The sequence below is a fragment of the Pezoporus flaviventris genome, unplaced genomic scaffold, assembly GCF_033815535.1.
Source record: "Pezoporus flaviventris isolate CSIRO_AGI_PZ_B2104156 unplaced genomic scaffold, CSIRO_AGI_Pfla_v1 ptg000213l, whole genome shotgun sequence".
Lineage (NCBI taxonomy): Eukaryota > Metazoa > Chordata > Aves > Psittaciformes > Psittacidae > Pezoporus > Pezoporus flaviventris.
Window position 1 is genome coordinate 10,749,785 of NW_026892761.1, and position 7,259 is coordinate 10,757,043.

The 7,259-nt window shown below is 43.1% G+C and overlaps 1 long non-coding RNA gene across 1 annotated transcript; it reads right to left on the reverse strand.

The window, feature by feature from the left end:
- Positions 1–4,806: 4,806 nt before the first annotated feature.
- On the reverse strand, positions 4,807–7,059 carry LOC133262563 (uncharacterized). Its single transcript, XR_009741353.1, has 3 exons — positions 6,895–7,059; positions 5,962–6,052; positions 4,807–5,033 (listed from the first exon to the last, which is right to left on the reverse strand). It is a non-coding gene; the product is annotated as an uncharacterized LOC133262563 (long non-coding RNA).
- Positions 7,060–7,259: the final 200 nt, after the last annotated feature.

Sequence of the window (7,259 nt, forward strand, 5' to 3'; positions counted from 1 at the left end):
GCCCAGAAAGGCGCTTTGAAACAACCATCTGAATTTTGATCTCACGGAAAGAGTATGACAGGCAAGATCTGTGTTTTACTTGTTGAATAAAGATGGTAAAGGATTTGTTTCCAAAATACCTGAAATCAAAGCTGCATAAGCTGAAGGTGTTCACCCGATTAGTCTACTGCTGTTTGGAAGCAAGACTGGCAAAGGGTGTGTTTTACAATAGAACTGCAGTACAGAAATTTCCATGATTAAATTGTTCTGACTTTGTTTATGATAATGTCATAGTCTTCAGCTTTGAAGTCATGGAACAGAATATCCATCTAATTAAATCTTGGTCTAAGTTTTCAGATTAAAAGTTTACTATTAGAACTGATCCTAAAAAAAAACCCACTACCTCTGTCCCTCAAAGAAGTTATGTTTAAATTGCTAAGAAGCCTGCCCTTCCCAAATTTGCAGCAAGATGGCATCTGCACCATTAGGAAACAGTGTACTGAACTGCAATACAGTGGATGAGCAGATAGCTATCAGATCGCTTGCTGTCATGGCAACGTACACAACTGTCAAAATTATACTTAAAAAGTAAAAAAGTTAGCTCAGTTTTTGCTGAAGAATTGTTTCTGAAAAGACTTACTACAGCTGCGAAAGAGCAGAAGCACAACCTTCACAGCAATGATCTTACTGCACATCCTTATTTTGGCTAAATGAGAATGCAAAACAGCACATAAATCCTTACTTCATCTCTTAGAAAGCAGTAACTTTACTATGTAGGAATGGCATTCAGTCCTAGTTTTCCTTAAAATTAAACTAAGAATTCCTGGAATTTATTTGTAGCTATTCTCCTTCCCCTCTCAACTCCTGATTCAGTGATTGGTGAGCAGGATATTGAATGGATGGAACCATCCAAAGGTTTACTCTATTGCAAACACACATTTTGCCGAGCAGCGGGAGAAGGCGGTGGAGGAGCCAGTGTTTTGCCCACTACTGATTTCAAGAGTTAAGCAGATTCAAGGAGACCGCGCAGCATGTGTGACAATATGGGCAAGACACACTCTGTATGCGTGTTAGCATGGTGATTCCCATCACCATCAGCAGGGGTGAACCCAAATCAGTTCAGGAGCTTGTTTTCCCATACTGTCCCTTGTAGCTACAAGGGAACCTGAGGCTGACACAGGGCAGAGAAGAATGGTGGTGGGCTGGAAAGCACCACACTGACCACCAACAGAGAGGGGTAGGTGGAAATGACCCGGGCTAGCCGGGGAGGTACCCCAAGTGATGTTTACCTTGACCAAGGACTCTGTGAGGCTCAACAGACAGCGCGGTTACCCCAGCTCCAAGCACAGTGTTTTGCCCACTACTGATTTCAAGAGTTAAGCAGATTCACCGTCAACCAGGGGAGCACATCATCACCTGGTTACTCCGATGCTGGGACAATGGGGCCGATGGTCACGAACTAGAAAAGGGGGGGAAGTGAGCGAACAAATTACCTGACTGGGTTTAAACCAGGACAGTAACACACAGAAGCACTCAGAGAAGAAAAAATGTGTACCACAGAGTGACCACCACACTCCTCGCTGGAGTAGCTCAAACAGCAAGCTCAAACAGCGGCATGCTGCAGCTCAATTGATTCTTCTGTTAGACCATATAGTAGCTGAGTATGAGAACTGGAACCAGTGACTACAATTGCTGGGGAGTCATGCAATACACAACTGCAGTCTCAGAACTGATACTGTTCTGCTAACCTGGACCTTGCTTATTATGAGTTCTAATCAACTCGATCTTTTGTTTTCTTGTCTTCAGCTGCTGATCAACTCTAGACTTCTGATATTTCCTCCTATGAAGACCAGCCCAAGTTAGCTACCAATTACGAGGTTGTGTCTTCCATGAGATGCTCATAAATCCCTATTATTGTCTTCACTAGATTTCAGATTCCCAAGCAAACTGTAATCTACTGAAGAAAGCTCTGTCACTAGCTTCATATAACACTGTCCCCCAAAGTATTTTAACTAATTGTGTGAAATTCGTGAAGACACAGGACCAGCCAAAGTCCTGTGTTACACAAGAAATGAAACTGATTATACAGATGATATCAAAATGCCACTGAAGTGTTGAAACTTATACTAAAATGAGTGGAATCAGATTTTTTTTCCTGCAATTCTACATCAAAAATTCCTCACCTCTCACCCAATTAGCACAGAACGCCAATTTTCTCTTTTCTGCTTCTGCTGACAACTGAATGATCTTCCTTATTTGAATTAGTTTTAAAAAGTTATGCACTGAAATTATCCCAGATTTGGTAGCAGCAAGATGAGATCTGAATCAGAATGTACTGTTCGAATACAATACATAATAAAAAGAAAGGGCATCTCTGGTAAAGGTACAAGTTACCCAAACTTACCCCTGAAAAACTGAGCTGTGTTGCTTCTAAAATACAAACACTTCCAGCAGCAAAGCATAACCAAAACAAAGGTTTTTCTTTTTCATATATATTTTGTTTCCTATGGAATGTAAATGCTCAAAATAGTTATTAATAAATGTCCATTTATTGTCTAAGCAATTTACCACTTTCAAGAAGAAAGCAGGCATCAGTACCACAATTACAATGTATTTGTCTCCCTTGCACTGTGGTCCCCTATGAGTCACCCTCTAAGAGATGGAAGCAGAGATCCAGTGATGAGATACATGGAAAGCACCCGAGCTGCAGCAACCTGCACATGGTATGTTTTCTGGTAACACTGCTTATGTTGGTCTTAAACACACCGATATAAACAGAAACTTACATAAGGTACTAAATGTAGGGATTTCTGGTGATCAGGAACGCTTGAAGCGTGTACAAATACAATTTACTCAGCTTCTCATTGCTCCATACATCCTAATGAGTGTTCCATAATAGAGAAAATACAGAGTATGTAAAAAAAAAAAAAGGGACTAGACTGCAGCAATGCATGCATTCACTTCCAGCACCTATGCAAACATTGTTTCATGCTTTCTCCAGTAGTGTAAGGGATCACATCGCAGCTTAGAAGGAAGCCTTCCTTCCCAAGCATGTGCCCTCCTGTGCTTGGGACAAAGTGATCACAGTTACTGAGATCAGACCTCCATAAGCAAGCAGCAAACAGGCTTTTTTTTTAATTTTTCCATTTAATAATAAAAAAAAATAAATTAGTAGCAGATGCTAACTTTTAGTCACTTAAGGATTTCCCCCACTTACTATACCAGGTCAAATAGCTTCCAGATTTTCTTCCTCTTCTTCAATACATTCAAGTGATTTCAAACCATAAAATAAAATGGAAAGGAAGTAGTATCTATGAAAAGCTGTCAGACACAAGTGATCAGTGAAAGGGATGTGTTAGTGAAGACCTCAGGTACTTCAGGCATGGCACACAAGAAGAGAACTGGTGAAGAAAAAAAGGGTTCTGGACATACCGCAACTGGCTGAATGGAGAAAAGAGTCACACACAACAGCACCAAACCTGCCACAGCAGCTGTTAATGCCTGTAACAGCTTCAGGATGCCAGCCCGAGAAGCAAGGGATGGAGGACAGCCGTTTGCCCGACAGTGTCAGTGGAGGCAAACGCTTCCTCCCACACCTCTGCTTTGCTGGGCACACGGAGGGAGGAGGGCGACCTGCAGCTGTCCACAGCTCCCTCGTGCTTGTTTCACCAGTGCTGCTGACGCTGCACTTGAGCACCCGGGCTGTTACAAGCCCCTCGCTAGCGCTGTTCCGAGTGTGAAGAAAAGCCCTAGATTTTTACAAATTTAAGTTAAGACAGAAATAAGCCATTCCCCTGTGGACTGTTAGCAACCAAAGGGCTAAACATCACAGTTTCAGGTGCTCGGAAATCGTTGGGGAAGCAGCCTTCCCTCCTCCCCTCATTAAAAATAAACAAAGTCGCTATGATCAAACTACCCACTAACAATACCTACAGCGTTACATGTGCCTGCAGGGCTCCGTGAAGCGAAGCGAGGCGAGGCGAGGCGAGGCGAGGCGAGGCGAGGCGAGGCCAGGCTCCCGCTCCTGCCGGTACCGCCGGGGCCGGCACCCGCCACCCTGAGGGGAGGCCCGGCCGTTGAGGCACGCGGCAGGGCGGGACCCTCGCGCCGCGCTGAGGGGGCACCGCCCGCGGCTCGCGCAGCGACCGTTACAACCGGTGAGGACCCCGCGGGCGCGGCGCCCCCTGCCGGCCCCGCTGCAGCACGGCTCCGTCCCACGGCGGTGAGCCCGGAGCTCCCCTGAGGGGGCGCCGCTGGGCCGGGGGGCTCGGGCGCCCGTTGAGGGGCGGCTCAGGCGTTCTCTCCCCGTTAAGCACGCCGGAGGACGGTGCAGTGATTCAAAGTGGTTTCCTAACTCCAGTGGTAAACTTTTCCTGGAATCACAGAGTCATAGAATGGTTTGGGTTGGAAAGGACCTTAAGATCATCCAGTTCCAACCTCCTGCCATGGGCAGGGACACCTCACACTAAACCATCTCACCCAAGGCTCTGTCCATCCTAGCCTTGAACACCGCCAGGGATGGAGCATTCACAGCTTCCCTGGGCAACCCATTCCAGTGCCTCACCACCCTTACAGTAAAGAACTTCTTCCTTATATCCAATCTAAACTTCCCCTGTTTAAGTTTTAACCCATCACCCCTTGTCCTATCACTACAGTTCCTAATGAAGAGTCCCTCCCCAGCATCCCTATAGCCCCCTTCAGATACTGGAAGGCTGCTATGAGGTCTCCATTGCATTTTGTATATTAACAATAAGCATCAGTTCCTCTGGGCTATTTCTATTATCCTGAAGTTGCACATACTCCCCTATTCCTCGGACATATTGAAGTCTAAAGGGAACAAAACCAGGAAGAAAATCAGTTTGATCCCTTCAGAGCTCAAACAGTACTTACACGACACACCACCTCTAGCCTTGCTGGCTTTGACAGCACTGCAGGAGTCCTCCACTGTTCCACACAGCTGCCTTCTCCTTGCTTCTTGCACGCAGTCATTATGCACAGCAATCACATCCCGGTTGGCCTCAGCATGTCACAGATGCAAGTTCCTTCTGCATAAACTGATATGTTACTGTTACTATTATAAGCTGCATAATTTGGAGTAACTGACATAGGAGTAGATGTTCCTCTTCTCATTGTCATTACACTGCTACCTAGAAGGCATTACATGAGTAGAGCTGTTTATCAAGAAGGCAGTCAGCTGAGCCAACTGTCTTCCTTAACATTTTTCCCTGCCTCTTCTTTTTCTGCTCCTTCACTTATCAAATGACAGAGTGAGCACTAGAGCTGTGAGGAAGCAAACATGAAAATCAGATGGGTGATTCCTAGAATAGCCCTTGAGTACCAGAGGTGTTAAATGTGAATGTGTACATGAAGCCACCAATAAACATCCCTGATGCTTATTCTTTTTTTATTTGCCTTCCTTGATAGCAACTACATCACCATGCTTTGGAGAAGACACCTTTCAACTCTTTGTACTCACACAGTTGTGATTGCTGGATGATATTTGTATCTCAGTGACAGGCATTTATCGTCTCAACAAATGAAGGTTCAAAACAAGCCCTATGTTGTCTTTACTAAGAGAGCACCTGTGGGGAAGAAAATCCCACAAACACAAAAGAAATAGAAAAAAAGGGCCTTTTGAGCATGGGAATGCTCATCTTCATGCTAGTGTAAGCACAATGAACAACAAGCTGTCATAAAATCTCAAAAAATTGGTTAAGATTTGGAAGCAACAGCATAAATGCTTTCTGCTGCCCCATCTAAGAAAACTGAACTGAGCAAGGCTGTTCATCCTCTGGTCATCAAAACAATTTTAACATGTAAGCTGAGACTGTCAATCTAAATGTATCCCAAACTCATTTTTCTAAATAAGGGCACAGAAAGAACCGAGTTATGCTCAGAGATCACATGTGGGCTTCAGATTCATGAAAATGAGGTTGCTCAATATTCTGCTGACTTGAGAAAAACAGCACTGACATGACTCACCTCTTTCCCTTCTCCTCAGGGAATCATTCCTTCTAACACAAGTTAGGATTCCTTTTTATATAACTAGATCATGAAACAGGAGTTCAGCTGTCTATTAAACACAAAGCAAATTCATCAAATCATGCATACCATTTATATAACTGCATTTAAATAACATTTTATCAAAGGAAGGCATATCAAGCTAAATAAATTTTCTCTTTTGTTCCTTGTGTAGGAATTTCATTTTAAGAAGTATTTTTCTGTAACTGAATGGATGCCAGTTGCAGAAATATCTGCCACTAAGCTAGAAAAATCTCATCATAACTTTTCATTATCGATATTAAATGCTAGAAATCCTCTGGGAGAGAAATGAACATATTGGATGTTTGCACTTTCTGGGGAAATGTTGCAAACTTGTTTACCAGAAGACTGCTATAGGAGAAAACAAACCCAATAAAAAGAGACTCATATGTCTACTGAATAGTCCTTCTGATCCTGCAAATATTTTTGTTTGTGACATTTATAGAATTACATCAAGCAGTAAAAGGGAACTTAAGAACAATTTTTCAGGTGCTTAGTACCCACGGGTAGAACCAGGCTTTGTCTCTTTCCAATTTCAGAGGGCTTTAACAAATCAATATCCTTACAATATATTGGTTACAGCATGTCTCCATCAGCTTCTATTTACTTCTCTGAAAATGCTCCATTCCTTTTGGTATTGGTCCTTTGACATGAAGAAAAGTCTTTGCCTCACATTTATTTCTGTCAGAAAGCTTTGCCCAGAAGGAGCACAGAAGCCTGCTTGAAGGGAAAAAAATGCAAAGTGCAAATAGATACATCATCATCCGTGAAACTTTAAAGTAGAAGACATGCAGGTAATCGTACTTTTTACACAAGACATTATTTAGCAACATAGGCTTAAATAATTTAACATGATTATTTTTGTTCTTGTACCCTCAGCCGCAAACACGGTGATGGTCCACACCAGAGCAATCAAGGAGGCCTTGGGGCAGCTCCATCCACTGGCATGTGCAGCCCCTAGAATTTATTCCATGACTGAGTCTCCTGATGGTTGGTTTGCCAGGAATGAGAGAAACTAAAATGCTTTAAGTTAAAACAGACAGATTCCAGTTTTTTTTTGTCTGACTTCTATATTAGGACCCTATAAAGGGTCCTTCAATAAGTATGAGTGGCAAAAACCATGCCAGCCTCATCTCGTGCTTCTGTAGGGCACTAAAGCAGTCTTGGAGATATTTTCTTCAGTTGAAAATATTTTAATACATTCAATCTTGTCTGAATGCTTAAATCTGATGAAAAAC